The following is a 20,137-nucleotide window of genomic DNA, read 5'->3' on the forward strand; positions in this document are numbered from 1 at the left end:
CTGAGAGGTTACAAATGAAGTTTAACATTGACAAATGTAAAGTACTACATATGGGAAACAGCAACCCCAGAGCAACGTATCAACACTGTGGTACTACACTGACAGTGGTAGAGAATGAAATTAGCATTAGCATTAGCATTAGTAGAGGCATTTGATGCAAGAAAGCAAGCTTATGCAGCATCAGCCAAAAAAAAAAAAAAAAAAAAACCCCACTTCCACTTCACCCCTCTGTTCGTTCAAAATACCTGTCCAGCTGAGCCTTAAACTTATTTAGGCTATCAACCTCCACCACAAGGGATGGAAGTCTGTTTCACCAACCAACCACCCGCTGGCTAAAGGCAAATTTCCGCACGTCTATCCTACATCTGTCTTTCCTCAATTTGAATTTATGCCCTCTCAGGTGATTTTTCTGAGCTAGAGGAAGAATCCCATCAGCATTGAGCATGCTCAAACCATTCAAGGCTTTATGCACCTCTATCAGATCACCTCGCTGGTGCCTAGTCCCCAGACACTGTAATTTGCAAAACTTAAGCCTTTCTTCGTAAGAGCACCCCTTTGTTCCATTCACTAATCTTGTTGCCCTTCTCTGTACTCGTTCCAGCAGCTCTACATCCTTCTTGAAATGAGGCCTCCAGACCTGTATACAGTACTCTAGGTGTGGCCTGACCATTGCCTTATACAAGGGAATAATCACCTCCTTATCCCTGCTAGAAAAATTCCTATATATCATTGACAATACACCATGAGCTACTCTTGCAGCCCGTCTGCACTGCTCAGAGAACTTCATATCTGCCTGCACAACCACCCCCAAGTCCCTTTCATTCTCTACCACTGTCAGTGTAGTACCACAGAGTTGATACGTTGCTCTGGGGTTGCTGTTTCCCATGTGTAGTACTTTACATTTGTCAATGTTAAACTTCATTTGCCACCTCTCAGCCCATTTGCTGAACCTTTCCAGATCCTGTTGCAGCAGCATAGTGTCAGTTGTGTCCTTGACAACCCTGCCAACCTTTGTATCGTCTGCAAACTTGGACATTAAGCCCGATATACCATCATCAATATCATTTATAAATACAGAAAACAATAATGGACCCAACACTGAGCCCTGAGGGACTCCACTAATAACATCAGTCCACGATGAGCAGTGTCCATTGATTACCACTCTCTGTCTTCTCCCCCTCAACCACCCCTTTATCCATTGCAGCAATTTGCCTCCAATGTCACACTTCTCCAATTTGTGTAGCAGTCTTCCATGTGCAACAGTATCAAAAGCCTTTCTAAGATCCAAGTATATAATATCAAAGTTATTCCCTGCATCCAGTTCTTTTGTGACTGCATCATAGTATCCAATCAAGTTGGTCAGGCAAGACTTCCCCTTAACAAAACCATGCTGTGTCTGAGCTATAACTGAAGTCTTGTCTAAATGATCCTGCAGTGCTTCTTTAACCAGTGCCTCCATTAATTTTCATGGAACAGAAGTTAAGCTCACAGGTCTATAATTACTTGTGTCAGCCTTTGATCCTCCTTTGTGAATTGGGGTCACATTTGCACATTTCCAGTCTATGGGTACCTCCCCTGAGTCCAAGGAAGCTCTCATAATTATGGCTAAGGGTTTGCTTACTTCCTTTGCTGCCTCCTTTAATATAACTGGATAGATCCCATCCACCCCGGGTGCCTTTCTTGCGTTTATCTTCAACAGTTTCTCCTCCACTTTACTCCCAGTTATTTCAAGATTCTGTAGCTTACTGCTAGAGTTGAATACACCTCTGGCATTCCCCTCGCTGAATAACTCCTCATGTGTGAATGTCGATGCAAAATATTCATTTAGTTTGTTAGCTACCTGAGCAGGATCATCAACAGTTGACCCATCAATATCAAGTGGACCAATCTGATTCATCCCCTTCCTTCTAGAGTTTACATAGCAAAGAGTTCTTTACTGTTTTTCTTTGCATCCCTTGCCAAGGATTTCTCGTAATCTGCCTTCGCCTGCCTAACCTCCTTTGTAACTTGGTTGCATATCAACTTGTATCAATCATAGGCTTCTGTGTCATGTGTTAATTTGTATGTATCCCATGCATTTTTCTTCTCTGCCATATGCCTCATTAGTTCATCTGACATCCATTTTGGCCTAAACCTTGAACAATATTTCTTAGTTGGTATGTAAAGCCTAGTAGCTTCCAAGATAAGTTCTTTGAATCCTTCCCATTTTGAATTTGCTGTTGGTAACATCATCAGTTGGTCCCACTGTATAAAATTTAAATACTGTCTCAGTCCATCATAGTCGCCTTTACGGAAGCAATAACCCTTCCCTTTACCCCTAATGGTAGTTACCTCTTTGAGTAAATCCCACTTCAGCACACTGTGATCACTGCCACCTAGTGGTTCATTTATCTGCAGATTCTTAATGCATGAAGAATCACTGCTGATAATCAAATCAAGAGTATTACTCCCTCTAGTTGCCTCCCGAACATGCTGATGTAGAAAACAATCATCCAATAAATCCACAAAAGCCCTGCTAGTGTGTGAGTAACCAGTCCCCAAATCCCAATCAATATCTGGGAAATTAAAATCTCTCATTATAAGACTCTCTGATTTACTGGCCCACTCTATTTCCCTGTACAGTTCCTTATTATACTCATCAGAGTCATTAGGCCTATAGCACACTCCTACTCTCAATTTTGATCTCCCACTGTTTATGTCACACCAAACTGACTCAACACTGCACTGTCCAGCGATGTCGACTGGCTTCACTTCCTTGGTTTTTATGTGTTTCTTAACTAATAGCATAACCCCTCCCCCCTTCCTATCCTGTCTATCCTTTCTGTAGACGTTGTACTCCCCAAATTGCAGTTCTGCATCCCTTATATCTGTGTGACACCACGTCTCTGATATCCCAACAATATCTGCCTTCGATGTTTTGAGCAATACCTCAAATTCATCAAATTTATTTACTAAACTCCTAGCATTGGTGTACACGCAAGTATACCTGCACCTGTTTCTATTCTTAGCTACCCTAACACAACCCATGTGTTTACTTGTACCGCAATGGCTCCCAGCAGTCTCTGAAATACCATGCATCTTGTTTTTCAGGCTTCTGCTCATTCTAATAGAAGCAGTGCAAGAATCTCTTTCACCTCTGCCAGTGGCTACTGTCAATCTATTGGTCTTTTTCTCCCCACAAGCTAGCAGTTTTCCGACCCACCTAACACTGCCTCGATAGCATCAGCAAATATTCTTGCACCCTTTCTATTTAAGTGTATCCCATCCCTGTAGAAGCAATCTCTCCTGTTAACAAGTACAGTCCAGGCTGAAAAAAATTCTACCCCTTGAGCCTTGCACAATCTTTCCAGGGCCGAATTGATCGACAAGGCTCTCATCATATACTCCCTCCTATCGTGTCTGGGCAGAATTGCAGACACTTTCAAATTCAACCCTAATTCTCGGCTTTTGTTCAACAGTGACCTGTACTTGTTAAGTAATTCCGCCGGTCTCCTACTCTTAATATTATTAGTGCCAACGTGTACAACTATATCACCTTTTGTGCCCTTAAAAGATGATATTCGCTCTACAACGTCATCAACCTTTGCCCCTGGCAGACATACCCTGGTCCTGTTCCACCTATCTTTTTTACAAAGCATGTTCCCCGTTTCCCTGACAATAGAGTCACCAACAACTACTAGTTCCTTCGGGACCAGCGCATTCTGCCTTGGGGGTTGTCTCTGTGTCACGCGATGCCCAAGTGCAAGCTCTGGCGTTGATGTGGGCAGCTGAGAGCTTGATGGGCCCCTCAATTTAGTTTCTTCGAGGGCATCCACCCTGTCCTTCAAGCTCTCATATAGGCCCACAAGAACGCCGAGTTGTTGCCTGATATCGATACACTCCTTGCATCGCGCACACACAAAGACATCCCCCTTGGCAGTATCATGTCCCGTACCCGATTGCTCTGCAAACATCAAGGAAACAGTGCATTTTATAAGGCTGTGAGTCAGAGGACAACTGCCCCCTCAGTTCTGCTCTGAGCCACAGCACTTCCATTAGCTTGAGCCTTTTGCTTTGCCGCTCTGGTCTGAGTCATAATGGACCTGTGGGTGGTTGTGCAGGCATATATGAAATTTTCTGAGCAGTGCAAACGGGCTGCAAGAGTAGCTCATTGTGTATTGTCGATGATATATAGGAATTTTTCTAGCAGGGATAAGGAGGTGATTATTCCCTTGTATAAGGTAACGGTCAGGCCACACCTAGAGTACTGTATACAGGTCTGGAGGCCTCATTTCAAGAAGGATGTAGAGATGCTGGAACGAGTACAGAGAAGGGCAACAAGATTAGTGAATGGAACAAAGGGGTGCTCTTACGAAGAAAGGCTTAAGTTTTGCAAATTACAGTGTCTGGGGACTAGGCACCAGCGAGGTGATCTGGTAGAGGTGTATAAAGCCTTGAATGGTTTGAGCATGCTCAATTCTGATGGGATTCTTCCTCTTGCTCAGAATAATCACCTGAGAGGGCATAAATTCAAATTGAGAAAAGACAGATATAGGATAGACGTGAGGAAATTTGCCTTTAGCCAGCGGGTGGTTTGTTGGTGGAATAGACTTCCATCCCTTGTCGTGGAAGTTGATAGCCTAAATAAGTTTAAAGCTCAGCTGGACAGGTATTTCGAACGAACAGAGGGGTGAAGTGGAAGTGGTTATTTTTTATTTATTATTTTATTTTTTTTGGCTGATGCTGCATAAGCTTGCTTTCTTGCATCAAATGCCTCTACTAATGCTAATGCGAATGCTAATGTTCTGGAGCCGCTGTGCAGAAGATACTATACATGTCTACATGTCTACGATTACACAAGTGTACCAAACGTCATGGGACATTTTTCTTGAATCAGCAGCAAGAAATGTCAGAATATGAGGCTAATTTGATTGTTCAGTTTTTAAGTATTCCAGAATTATAATACTATTTTTCAGTTACGATTTTATAACAATGCAATTATTCAGTCGTGACTGAATAATTATATTATCGTGGCCACTTTATTAGATACGCTTTTTCATGAAATGGATTTCTCCTACACTAAAAGTCTAAAACTATCACGTGTTAATACCATGCGATATAAAGCAGGTGGGCTGCTGTAAGTAAACATGTCGGCATGTTGGACGTGTGTAATTCAGTGCGAGAATAGGTAAGAAAAAAGAATTAAGTGACTAAATATGAAATGGTAGTTGGCACCAGATATGCCAATATAATTGTGGGAATCTGCAACCCTGCTGAGGCTTTCCCTTACAAACATGTCTCGGGACATGGTTGTACGCGAAAGACCTCTCGATGCGAGAGGTCAAGTGAAGTGAAGCTGACAAAACTTGTGCAGGGTGACAAAGGCTGTGGTCAGTTAAATACCTCAGTAGAACAGCGAGTTACCAAAGAGGAATTTCAGAATGCATAGCTCATGTTGTCACAGATGGGGTATCACAGTGGAAAACCTACTCGGGTATCTGCCAGCAGAAAAAACAAAAAAAAAAAAAAAAAAACTCCAAGGTACAGTTCAATGGGCTCTGGAACGCCAACACTGGACAGTGGAAGATTGGAAAAACATACCAGGTTTGATGGATACCCTTTCCTGCTGTTTTATGCAGATGGAAGGAACAGAATATGGCAAAAACAGCATGAGTTCATGAACCTATTCTGCCAGTTTGTTTGTTTGTTGTTTGTTATTTGGTTTTTAGGAGCATTAGCAACTAAGGCCATATTGCTCCGTGAATATGCGGTGGTCATTCCTGACCTTTCCGCATCCTCCGTATTTGGTGGTGACGGGCTCGAACCCCGGTCTAATCAAGATGCGTGTGCTACGCACTGCTGCTCCTTCCCACCTGGCTACAGAGGCGCCTTATTCTGCCAGGTGTCAACAATGCTGGTGGTGGGAGTGTAATGTTGCGGGAAGTGTTTTCTTCATGCACATTTGGCCCCTTGTTCAGTGGAGCAACACTTGGATTTCACAATTCATCTGGAAATTGCTTCCGACCAAGCACACCTCCTCATGGCTGCACTGTGTCCATCTGCGAATGAATTCTTCCAACATAATAATGCTCCATATCACAAGATCAGAACTGTTCAAGGAATATGACAGTGAATCAACCTTCTCCCCGTTCACCAACTCAATCCAATTGAGCACCTGGAATGAGATAGAATGAGTTCTTTGGAGTAGAAATCCATAACAATCAAATTTGGAACAACTGTGAGGAACAGTTGCGTCAATATGGACCAGTACTTCTGTAGCACGCTTTCAATTCCTTGTTGAGTTCAAGCCACAAGGAATCCATGTTATTCTCAGGACTAATGGGGAGGACCCGCTCGCTACATACCGTACATAATAATGTGGTCACTCAGTGTATATCCGTACAATAAATCAACTGCGCCGAATTTTTATTTATAAAAACTCGAATGCGTTTCTGTTTTTGCTATTTGATAACTTACCAAATAGCCTTGCGTTTTTGTCATTATAACCAGGCATTGTGCGATTGTTCAGTCGCTTCCAGCTTTTGAGCTCCCTAGCTAAATAAAAAAAAAAGAAGAAGATACATGAATATTTTTAGTTCACAGAGATGTGATACATGTGGATCTATGTTGTTTTTTTTAATAAATGCTTTTCTAGCCTTTTCTGCGCAAATGCAATAATCATTGAGAAAAATCTATTTCAAACACTATTGGTAATTTCTTTTGAGCTTCAGGCTTAAGTCAAATGGCCCTCAAGAACTTTCCTATCTGGCAGACTTTAATTAAACTATTTATGAAAATCAGTGTGTAGTCCCCATCGCGGTTAGCAGAGTGGTCATTATAGCCATGTATATTTATACCGTTCGAACGTGGCCAAGTTAGACGGTCCTCGGCGAAAGTTTTGCGTAAAATGTATTTAATTATTCTTATTTATTTGTTCGTAAATTGGAGTTGGGTTCAGTCTGCTGATATGTTTTGTTGGAATAAATAAATAAATAAATTTTCTGTTTATACTCCGGGACGACCAAACGGTCAGAGGAGTTCACAAGATAGACAGAATACAAGAAACAGTACCCGTGACTGCTGAATATGGCACGTGTACTTATGCACCCGCGCGCCTGACCACTAGGCTACGGCGGCCCCAATAAGGTAGTGAATAAACATCAATTATAAATCAATTTATATGTCAGCGTTCCCCCGCTTGTTTTTTCTCAGAAACTTTAGTTTCCCTTATAGCAAACAGATTAATTGACCGATGAATGCAAGCTATTACTTGTGCCTGTGCGTTTGTGTGTGTGTTTAGTGCCAAAACAACTAAGCTGAGGCGTCAGTATATGGTATTTGTATTTGCAGGTATTCTTCGGTCGATTTGTTTCCTGTGCGAAAAACCCGAATTTCCAGAGGGAAAACTATGCAATCCTTGCACGAACCCTACTAGCTTAACCACGTTGTGAAAAAAGCTATTAAAAGGCTCTCGTGTGATTGCCGGGATTCTAACAAGGGCGAGTTGCATGCTATTAAGGCACAATAGTGAGAAGTCGTATAGCCAGGGCCGAATTTAAACATGTTTTTGTCCTGAGCTATAAGATGTATGAGGCCCTTCTCTCTTAGAGTTCACATGTGACAATATTAAAAAAGGATTTTTTTTTTTTTTTTTGATTGTGTTGTATCAAGCATTTGTACGAAATGCTTGATCTTATCAGGTGTCCTAAAAAGATTTTGGATCGTTTATATTATACCCGTCAGAACATTTGGAAAACGTAATTACCCCCCCCCTCCCCCACACCCACTTTCGTCTTGGGAAAGCATGTCTTAAATTGCTTTTGATTGTTAGCTTTATAATATTCTAAACATGAGGTTCCCTATACATGAGGCATCCTACTGACTGCTAAAAATACTGGCGTCTCTTTTTCTATTTAGTTCTATTATCTATGTGTGAAAATAAACTTCACAGAGGCACGCATTTCTATTTGATGTAAAAGCTTACCTACTTAGAGGGCGTATTGCACTTCCTGTTCCGAGCTGCATATCACAACTTAAAATAATTGCGTAAATGCTTATGCTGACAACTTAGGCAGGGGTGCTAGCAATTTTAAGAAAAGTGAGTATTTTTCCAAGCTGCTTAGAATTTTTTTTTTTTTGTGGAGTTTTTTTTATAGTAATGTGCATATTTTTATTTATGGAATTAGTGTGTATATAAACTATAGGAATTTTATTTTCTCAGTTAACAACAAAAATTGTTTTGAATTTTGTTAAAATTGTTTATTATGCTAAATATAAATTATACACGAAATGTTTTATATTCAGTTGTCTGTTCTCTGATAGGTTTGGCCTTCTGTTTTATTTTTACTGGTGGCTGTGTATTGTTAATTAGACATTTTCTAGGTGCTACCCACCTGTCTTTTGGGAAACTGTAATATAGGTCGCCTCCCCGGGTGTTCCCCTCCCTCTCTCTAATCCCGCGAAATAGTGAGAAATGTATTTTGTCAATGCTTTGACATATTTGTTCAAGATGAGTGAAACACAATGTCTGTGGTCTCTTATTTAACCGGCGGGGTGTGGCTTCAAGGATAGTGGGCCATGTGAAACATATTTACGAAACATATTTCGTAAACCCTCGTTCCCTTTAAATTTTTTTTGGAATGAGCTTCACACCCCGATATATTTGAGAATCAAATTAAACTAGCATTTAAATATGTTTTTCATATTATATAAAAAATAATTTATTAGGAAAAGTAAAGTAACTACTTTGTTTTATAAATTAAAGTATCTGTACTTTGAAAAGTACTTAACGTTTGCAACAAGTAAAAAAAAATAATAATAAAAAACCAAAAATAGAAGTATTCCAGAATTATAGTGGAATATCTGATTTCTCCATTGGAATATCATCTATATACCGAAGATATTGAGGAGGCAAAAGCGCCGCTGGTTACTGGCCACGCTCTTGATTTTTGTTTCACTTAATGTATTTTATCCCTGGTCTCGCAAAAGTTTACTGTTTCTTGCCTCATTGTTTTTCAGGTGATGAATTCTGAATGTTTTAGAATTTATCAATTTATATAAGTTTTAAAAAGTGAGCTAGTAGAAAGTGGAATACAGTATAAAGTGACATTGAATAGCAGAATTGTTATGGTGCTTTTTGTTCTATTCTAAGCCTGAGAAAGACAAGCATTTTTGTTATTTTGCATCTACCATTAGTATCCACTGTTAAATTGTATAATAGTTAAAAATCATTTAAGGCTAAATGTGTTCCATGTTAGGTAAAATGTGAGCTATTGTGAAAATTACATTTTCACAATAGCTCACATTTTAATTAAGTATTAAAAATATAAACTTATCTCAGAGTTTGTTTTATATTTATTTCTTTAAACTGTGAAGGAGTAAATTGGCGTTAGGTTCACTAACAAAAAAAAAAAAAAAAAAAAAAACCCCTTTCATTAGGGTGATGAATTTTGTTTTCATTATACTTTTGACTTGCATTATTCTGTTAACACCTTAATGTTAAGAGAATGGCACAGCATTAAAATTTAGATTCTTACGGATTTTTTTTTTTTTGAAAATGTAATTACACATGCTGTGATCATTAATGATATTGATGAAGGCATATAAAGTTTAAGTTTGCAGATGATACAATGGTTGGTAGAGTGGTTAATAACAGGAATGAAATCATTATTACAACAAGACCTAGAAGCAGGGTCATGTAATTGGGGGATGCATTGGATGTGGTGCACCAGGCTCCCCAATGAAGGAAGCTGTCAGTCTGAACAAAAATAAAGACCCTTTAACCCCATTTGCATCCCCATTTGGGTTTGGTGCTGGGCCCATTGTTGGTTTGTGTATTTATCAATGATATCGATGAAGGTATATCAGGCTTAATGTCCAAGTTTGCAGATGATACAAAGGTTGACAGGGTTGTTAATGACAGTAAAGACCTTAACCTTAGACCTTTCTAGATCCTGTTGCAGTATGCTACTGCAACAGGATCTAGAAAAGCAAGGCAGATGGGCTGAGAAGGGGCAACTGAAGTTTAACATTGACAAATGCAAAGTACTCCATAAGGGTAGCAATAACCCAAGAGAAATGTACCAACTGTGTGGTACTACACTCAGGGAGGTGGAGAACGAAAAAGATCTGGGGGTAATTGTGCATTCAGATATGAAGTTCTCTGAGCAGTGCAGATGGGCAACCAGAGCAGGTCATGGAGTTTTGTCGATGATATACAGGGTGTCCCAGGAGGAAAGGTCAATATTCCAGAATGTGGAAGGTCATTTTAAGCAAAAAAGTTCATATAAACATGCCCTATCCCGAATGGTTTCCAAGATAGAGGCATTTGAATATTTATTTTTCAAGTGACAAATTTGGAACAGTTTATAATAAATTTTCAAAAATGCTACCATAAACTTCAATGCACTTTTCTACTCTCATGAGAACATGGCGTGTTGCTTGTCTAAGTGTATCTTCATGTTCCTTTATATGGGCGACAGCATCCATTATGCGAGCTAGCAGATTATCTCTTGTATCCACCTTTCTTCTGTACACTTCACTCTTCATCCAACCCCATAAACAAAAATCTAATGGGGTTAGATCTGGAGATCTTGGTGGCCAGTTAATGGCACCACCACGACCAATCCACCGATTAGGGAAAATTCGGTCCAAATGTTGCTTCACGCTTCTGGTAGAATGGCAGGGGGGCCCCCGTCATGCTGAAAGTACATAGCACACATTGTGACCAAAGGAACATCCTCTAGTTGTTCACCTAATGTATTTTGCAAAAATTGAAGGTAATCGTGTCCTGTCATTTGATGTTCTAAAATAACGGGACTTATCAAGAGGTTATTGATCCTATGGCACCACACGTTGATCGAGAAACGAACTTGGAAATTTGTTTCCGCTGTACCATGTGGATTCTCGTGCGACTATTGATGTGTGTTGTTGATTCCATTCCGGGTGAACGTGGCTTCATCAGTAAATAGTGTTGATGGAAGCACTTCACGATTGGCATTTAACCAATGACAAAATTCAAGACGCATGGCAATGTCCCTTATGTGAAGATTTTGCACATGCCATGGGTGAAATGGGTACAAGCTGTCTTCATGTAGTGTTCACCATACATGTGTTTGTGAAACACCAAGATGTGCAGAAAGTCTTTGCATGCTAATTGTAGGACTACGCTGAACCATGTTCAGAATGTGTTCCCGTTCCTGCACATTTTCTTGACGTCTCTGTTCAGATGAAACATGAGCACTGGGAAACATACCACTTTCATGCAATGTGTTAAGCTTTGGAAAACACTCTACCATCCGGAATTTGATGTGTAGGTGTCCTGTCAACATTGAGCCTGCTCAATGTTGACAGGACACTTCTGCTTGCTCTGATTAAGAACCTGAGGGGACGTAGATTCAAATTGAGGAAAGCAGAGGGGCACTACCATCGCGGAAGCCATAAACATAGAGCATATCTGCATATTCGGCTTTAGTAAAAATGTGTGGCATTTTTAGCAAACACTTCTACAATTAGAAATGAAAACTGACACTACTCATTGATTCACTCACAGTCTGATTCACTTCTAGTCACAACAATCAACTGGCAACTGAAAATCAAATGTCGCAGTCTGATGGGAGGGAAGGAAAATATTGCATGCCAATTTCAAAACAAATGTACATTAAAGTAGCTCTATCTCGGAAACTATTTGGGATAGAGCACATGTTTATATGAACTTTTTTGTTTAAAATGACCTATTGTTTCACCTCCTGGAATATTGACCTTTCCTCCTGGGACACCCTGTATAGAAATTTTGCTAGCAGAGACAAGGTGTGATTATCCGTTTGTATAAGGCAGTGGTAAGGCCATACCCAGAGTACTGTATACAGGTCTGGAGGCCTCATTTTAGGCAGGATGTCAAGTTGCTAGAACGAGTACAGAGAAGGGCAACAAGATTGGTGAAAGAAATAAAGGGGTGCACTTACGAAGAAAAGCTTAAGTTCTGCAAGTTGCAGTATCTGGAGGCTAGGCACCTGCGAGGTGATCTGATTGAGATGTTTAAGGCCTTGAATGGTGTTAGCAGGCTCAATGTTGACGGGACACTTCTGCTTGCTCTGATTAAGAACCTGAGGGGACGTAGATTCAAATTGAGGAAAGACAGTTGTAGAAAAATGTGCGGAAGTTTGCTTTTAGCCAGCATAGTTGATTGCTGAAACAGACTTCCATCTGTTATGGGTGAAATGTGAAGATTTCCCCCCCCCCCTATGCTGTATAAACTTGCTTTCTTGCATCATATGCCTCAACTAATGCTAATGCATATCAAGTTTAATGTTTAAGTTTGCAGATGATACAATGGTTGGTAGAGTGGTTAATAACAGGAATCAAATCATTACTACAACAAGACCTAGAAGCAGTACTGTGCAAATGGGGGGTGCATTGGATGTGCTGCACCAGGGCCCCCCAATAAAGGGGGCTATCAAAGTCTCAACATAAATAAACAAGACCCCTTAACCCAGTTTGCATCCAGGCCACCAAATACTTTTGCACGGCCCTGCCTAGAAAAATTAGGTAGATGGACTGAGAAGTGGCAATTGAGGTTTCACATTAATAAATGCAAAGTGCTTCATGTGGATAGAAATAATCCCAGAATAACATATCAGTTGAGAGTACCACATTCAGAGTAATGGAGAATGAATTAGACATAGGGGTTGTTGTACAGTCTGGTATGCAGTTCTCTGAGCAGTGTAGACAGCCTGCTATGACAGCTCATGGGGTTCTGTCAGTCAGTGATATATAGGAATTTTGCCAGCAGGGACAAAGATGAGATTAGTCTGTTGTAAATGGCAACAGTTAGAGTACTGATACAGGTCTGGAAGCCTTATTTTAAGAAGGATGTGATCCGTTGGAATAGGTATAGAGAAGAATTTGATTAGTCCAGGATGCAAAAGGGTACTCTTACCATAAGAATTTAGTTCTGCAAATTGCAGTGCCTGGAAATTAGGCAGGTCTCATTGAGGAGGCCAGATCATGTTTAAGGCATTAAATGGATAGAGTAAACTAAATGCTGATAGGGTCAGTGCTCTCTTGGAAAGGACACATAAAGGGGACGGTATTTTTCAGTTGAAAAAGGATGGTTGCCAGGATGTATGAAAATTTGTGTTCTTCTAGAGCAGTGTTTCCCAACCTTTTTTTTACCATGCCCCACCTAAGTCTTTCTAAAATTCTGATGCCCCCTATGTAACGTTGGGAAACACCGATATACATATTTTTTATATTCAAAAATTGAATTATTCCCTAAATGAAGCCTAATTACAACTTGTTCAGGACACAAAACTTAGGTTTTAGGAAGAAATCATTAGGAAATTATTAAGAAAAAAACAGTAAGTAAATTTTCAAAACATATAATGGACAACTAAAATTCAAGTACAAAATAATTTATATGAAAGATTTTTTTATAATATTTTAATTTTTAGTAATTATTATTTAATTGTTTAATAATTTCAACATTCCATGTGAAGTCACTTCTAGATGAGTGCACTAAATTTAGTGAGACCCTTGTGCTTGATGCTTGCCGCAGAGAGATTTTATATTGGGCTCCAATTTAGTCAGCTTCAGTCTCAAGTCTCCCCGTTTTGTGATATCCAGTCGATTTCTTTTCTTTAGGAACAAATCATTTATGGCACTAAATCCACATTCAGCTAAATATGAAGATGGAAACGGTAACAATAGCTCTCTTGCAAAGTTGGTTGAATTTGGGTATTTAATTTCTGTTTCATCACAAAGCCATGCCATCGCTCCTTTTATATTGAATAAAGTTTTAACTGACTCATCATTTTGCATTTCTGAGAGTTCTTCTTGGTACTGCATTGATACATCAGACACATCCACTAACATTGGTTGCATCATCCAGGTTGGAAAATCAATTTGTTTTAAATCAGAAAACCTTTCTTTTAAATCAGCGGACAGAATTTTCAGATGATCGACAATAACAAGTACAGCGGTATCAGTCACTTCACATTTTTGCAGCCAACGAAACTGTTCAAAATTTTTGTTACAAATATATTTTTGACATAATTCAATAAATGTAATGAAACCAAATATCTTCGCTTTTGCATCGACGAGAGTTTTATTTGTTCCTTGAAGTTGTTTATTTAATATATTTAGTTTTTCAAAGATATCGGCTAAATAACTCACAAATGCTTTACCATCGACCGTTAACAGATGCTTCATTTCAGGTTTGTCACTTAAAAAGTCACTAATAGTATCAAATAGTTCCATGAATCTTTTCAAGCAGTTCCCTTTCGAGAGCCACCTTACTTCAGTGTGAAGTAAAAGTCTCACATGGTCTCCATTTTGTTCTTCACAAAAAAGCTTGAAGAGACGCTCACATTTGGCATTAGCTTTAATAGCATTGACACATTTTATAACTGATTTTAGTACTTCATGAAGAACAGGCGAAATATTTTTAGCTACCAAGTTTTCCCTATGAATAACACAATGCACAAGAAGCATTTCTGGATTCTCATCTTTCATCAATTTTAAGCAGCCATTTTTCTTGCCCATCATATTAGGAGCACCATCTGAAGCGCAAGATGTTATATTTTTCATTGGTATATTATTGTCATCTAAGTAATTTTTTAGCTTATTATATATATCTTTGGAGGTAGTGGTGCTCTCTAATGATTTACAGAATAACATTTCTTCAGCAAAATTACCTTTATCAATATATCTCACATAAGTTATCAGTACGGCTTCACTGTCTCTCAAAGTTGATTCATCCATTTGCACTGAGAATTTTCTTGTTTTCAGCTTTCCAACAAGTTGTATTTCAATATCTTCACTCATTTCATCTATTCTTCTGCTAACAGTATTGTTATTGAGTGGCATAGCTTTCACGTCTTTGTCATCTTTTTCCAGAACTGTTTTAAGAAATGCTGATATTGATGGTTTGATTAAATTCTCTCCTATAGTATGATTTTTCCCAGATTTAGCAATGAGTAAAGAAATTTCATAACTAGCCTCAAGAGTACGATTGACAGTTGCAGTATGAGCAATAAACAGAGACTTTAATGTTGCTCTTTTTTCAAAATTCTTCTTTAAAGTTTGAAAGTAATCTAAATCTGAATTTACATGAGCATTATGTTTCGCCTTCAAATGCGCCTCAAGACGACCTCGCTTCATTGATTCGTTGGTCAAGCATTGTTGGCATAAAAGACAAAAAGGTGACCTTTGATCGTGGATAGCGGGTATGAAACCAAATTTTAAGTATTCCTCTGAATACTGACGAACTTTTTTTTTACTTGCACTACTCATTTTACTGCGCAACTGAAAGAAATAAATACAGTATAAGATAAATCAAAAACTAAAAATAAACTATGCATTAAAGTTAATTTAATTTTATTTTAATATATCAAAATTAATTATTAGTACGCTTTTTGAATGAATAAATCACACGAATTACTGAATTCGGGCTATTAAATCTGTGGTCTCTGTGAACAAGCAGATAAGTCTAATTTGTCAAAAATGAGATAAGTGCACTATAATAAAGTATTTATTATTTACTATTATGTGACACGCAGCTATCTTCGTTATTGTAGTTTTAGCGTGAGTAATAAATATTTGTATATTCGAATATATGCGTGTTTATATGAGAGTGTGAAGTTTATTTTTCCTCTCCTGCAAATTCGAGTTTTTGGACTTATTTGCTTATTTACTGAGACCACAGAAATACATATATGACAAATACATACCATTGTATATCACGGTTCTTCATTAATAATAATTCTGTGCGTGGACAAAGTAATTTTTATTTTAATCTGAGATCGTCAAACCTATCCAAATGTACAGTCACGATGCCCAAACGAGCGTTTGTATGAAAGGAATTACCTATTTCATATAACATGCTGAGTTTGCGGTAGGCTACAGTAGACAACCACTTTGCTTGCACATTGCATATGCCATAAGCAATCGTCCAATACAGTATGTACTATTCCTTCACTAGGCATAGTAAGCAATACTCTCCGAGCAAACTGTAGTTGATATTACTCCCAACTTTCAAGTGCAGCTCTATAGAAAGTACAACATTTAACGAATGCTTATTTAAAATTGAGATACCAACAATTCTTCTTTTGTACAAGTTAAATCATAGTAGGCGGTTGTTTTAAACTCTAGACGAGCAATTTTTGAATTGCCCCCCTGAACAATCAAATTGCCCCCATGTGGGGCGTGGGACCCACGTTGGGAAACACTGTTCTAGAGAGTGATTGTTTATTTTTATAAACTCCCATCTGGTGTTGTGGAAGTATGTAGTTTGTAATAAATTTAAGGAAGAATAAGATTGTTAGAGGGAATGAAAAGGTAAGATGGGTAGTTTTTTTTTTTTTTTTTTCCCCTTTGATGATAATTGCTTGCTTGCTGTATAAGTTTTATTCCGTACATCATTTGCTTTTATTAATGCTAATAATATTGTAAGTAGGCAATTTTAAAGAATTGGATGAATTATTAAAAGAAAGAAATTATTTAGTGTTTCAGAAGTTTATTTTATTGGTTATTTATTTTTTTGCTCATACTGTATAAGACTTGATCCCTTGCATCATTTTGCCAGTACTAAAAGCAGTGAACAAAGGCTGAATTTGGTTGCCTGAGATTTTGCCGAGTCATAAAAGGTGGAAGTTTATCAGGAGAGTTTAGAGTTACAGTGAACAAAAACAGACACACATAATTGCATTATACCCTAATACTAGGAGCACAGCAGATGAATTTGGAAGTATTTTGGTCATCTAATATAGGGGATTTAGAATTTGAATAGGGCAATAGAATGTGTACAGAAAGGATAGATATGAAAGGGGGCACTTATGCTTTTGATTAAGAAGCATTATAAAATTTATGAAACATTGAAAATTAAACAATATAACAGATAAATGTTGGTTGCTAGTGTAATGTTGAGCCAGCCTGGTCTGAGATAAGCATTGTGGGGGGGGGAAGTACAAATAAAATGTGTTATTGGCCATGATAAGTATAGTACACCTGTACTAGCAGAAAGACATGGTGACCTACTCCAGTATTTTTCACCAGAAAACTTCATGAACGAGCTCAAGAATAAATCAATAATGCTAGGAAAGTTCAGTGGAACAAGGAGAAGAGAGCGGCAAAGAACGCTGTGGCTCGACACCATCAAAGCAACACTAGCATGAAGGACTTGGAAGAAGCTGTTGAAGACTGGACAGCATGTAGGCAGCTTGCCCATAAAGTCTCTGAAAGTCGGTTGTGACTGAACGAATGAAAACAACTGGCAGAAAAAAAGATGAGCAGGCAGAAATCAGAATAAGTGGAGAAATTGCTGGGATCTCCCCTACATCATTGGGCATAAGCTTAGATGTTGAATGTAATAGTTTTAACCCTCCTATTGTGTTCGGGTCAATGTGACCCAGTCACCTTATTTTATTGCCCATAAATCCTATAATTATTTAAATATTTTGTTGCCGCTCTTGCTTTTACTAATTTACCTTGATAACGGTGTACCTAGATTGACAAAATAATTTTGCAGTTAGTTTTTTTTTATAAATGTAATTGTTACACTTATTGTGTTTTGGTCAATATGACCCGACGATCAGTTTTGTTAGAATTTAAGGAACAAGAAGAGAATTATTATCATAAATGATAATTGTTCAAGAAACGTTTATCATAAATGATAAACTTGTTCAAGAAACGTGGTAATGTAAGTTATTTTCATAGAAATAACTTACATTACCACGTTTCTTGAACAAGTTTCAACATGTGTGTTATGCGCGTGTGGTGAACGACAAGTTGTTGCCTATTGACGCTGGTGGGGGCTTATTGGTGCTTTCTTGCATATCTGCCAGTGTGCACTTCTGTATCAGTTTCTTGGTACATCAAGCTTGGTGCTACTCTAAGAGACAACAGTAGGAAGAAATTGTTGAAGATGTGTACTAAGAGATTGTTGATGGACAGTGAAATTCAGAATCTTTTATATGCTGCTGATAGTAATGATAGTACTTCTGAAGTAGAGGACCATTTGTCTGAAGCAGAGGTGCATAGTGAATCGGATGATGAAGAAGTGGAACCTATGATTTCAGACGAAGCGGTTGTGGCTAATTACGTAACCTCAAAAAATGACAATATAGTGTGGAACTGCAACACACCTAACCAACAAGGAAGATTTTCGTCAAAAAATATTATTACGTTGAATCCTGGACCAACAAGGTATGCTACATCTAGAACGATATAAAATCCTCCTCCTGCTTATTTTTATGCCAAAAATTGTAAGCTTAATTTTGAAGGTGTGAAATTTAGAAGGAAAAGGAATTTATGGTGACCAGTTGCAAGGAATAACAGTAGTTGAATTAGAAGCATATTTCGGCCTACTGCTTTTAGCTGGAGGCTATAAATCTCATGGGGAGGCAACCTTCAGCATATATGGGATGGAAATGTAGGCTGTCCTATATTCAGGGCAACAATTCCATATAATTTCGCAAATAATTCGCTTTGACGATAAAGGAACTTGATCACAACGGCACCAGGCTGATAAATTAGCTGCCATATGGAACTTGTGGGATGAATGGGTTGCAATTCTACCTATGGTCTATAATGCTAACGAAAATACAACAGTAGATGAGCAACTAGTACCTTTTAGAGGCCATTGCCCATTTAGGCAGTATATAGCATACAAGCCAGCCAAATATGGAATCAACATTTGGACTTTATGCGATTCTGTAAACGCTTATGCATGCAGCATGCAAGTATACCTCGGGGAAAAAAAAGGTAACTCCAGAAAAAAAGGCCAAGGTAAAAGAGTTGTGCTAGACCTTACTTATGTGCAAAATGTAACGTGTGATAATTTTTTTTACATCTTATGAACTGGGGCAGATGCTATTGAAAAGAAATATTACCATGCTTGGCACTATTTGAAAAAACAAGCCTGAACTGCCAACTGAATTGGTCTGCAACAGGAAGGAAGTCCTTTCTTCAAAGTTCTACTTCAGTAATAACACAACGATAGTTTCTTATATTCCAAAACGGAATAAAAATGTGACACTCATGAGCACCTTCCACCACCATTCTGGTGTGCGTGATAAACATGATAAAAAGCCTTTTATGATTTTAGATTACAATAAAACCAAAGGTGCTGTAGATACTTTAGACAAGTTGATTATAACATACACGTGCAGCCGACAAACTAAAAGATGGCCAATGTCTATCTTTTATAATATCATGGACGTTTTTGCTTACAACGCCTATGTTCTGTGGTGCAAAGTAAATCAAACCTGGAATGCTGGCAAACTTATAAAACGTCAACTATTTCTTGAATAACTGGGTAATTCCTTGATCGCTCCCTTACTGCAAGAAAGAAAACACCTTCCTCAAAGTATTCCTGCTGCTGAAATGGTTAGAAGGGCATGACCATGAACCAGCACTGCCAAAGCAAGGGAACAGCCGACCACAAATAAGTGTAAAAGATGTAATTTTTGTCCCTCTTCAAAGGACAACAAAACCAATATACTATGTTGTAATTGCTGAAAATATGTAAAGCTCATGTATATTACTATTGCCAACACTGTAAAAATCTAAATGTATGATATAACTACTATGTTTTTCAGATGTACGTAACAATTGTTTATCCATTACTGTAGTTCATAAACAAACTTTTGGCCAATAAATGCCACATATATTCATATTTCTTTTATTATTTAGTAAACACATTACTGCCATATTAATTTAACACCAATAAACCGACACCCATAGATGCTTGAGTCATATTGACCCGAACACAATAAGTGTAATCAAAATGCGAACACAATAGGAGGGTTAAACCAATTTAAAAGAGCAAGCAAACTATATTTAAATTTGTTATAAAAAATGTTTCCCCCCTCCCTCCCCTTAGAGCTGTGTCTGAAAAAAATTTGCCATCCACTCCTGAATCAGAATGTTCTGTTGGGAATTGACTTTCCAGGTATTGATTGCAATGTGTGGGTTTGTAGCTGATTATGTGTAGATTTGCTGGATGGCTGCACACTCATCAGTTCTCTGGTCGCAGAAGAGAACACTCGGCGGATTTTTGGCTGCTATAAAGGGATAAGTATTTTTAATTTTTACCGTATTCTTCGATAATTAACATACTAAATTCTAAGGAGTTATTAAGTTTGAAAATGCCACAAGGTTA

At 38.3% G+C, this 20,137-nt stretch overlaps 1 protein-coding gene across 1 annotated transcript in view; it reads left to right on the forward strand.

The window, feature by feature from the left end:
• Window positions 1-7,977: 7,977 nt before the first annotated feature.
• The window catches only part of LOC150088555 (tubulin-folding cofactor B-like), a 38,371-nt gene continuing 26,211 nt past the window's right edge, over window positions 7,978-20,137 (forward strand). The window contains exon 1 of the mRNA XM_090369559.1: window positions 7,978-8,077. The gene's annotated coding sequence lies outside the window, so the exon portion shown is untranslated. The remainder of the gene's footprint in view (window positions 8,078-20,137) is intronic.

The sequence above is a fragment of the Mastigoproctus giganteus genome, chromosome 3 (genome assembly GCF_048544385.1).
Source record: "Mastigoproctus giganteus isolate SK-2022 chromosome 3, ASM4854438v1, whole genome shotgun sequence".
NCBI lineage: Eukaryota > Metazoa > Arthropoda > Arachnida > Uropygi > Thelyphonidae > Mastigoproctus > Mastigoproctus giganteus.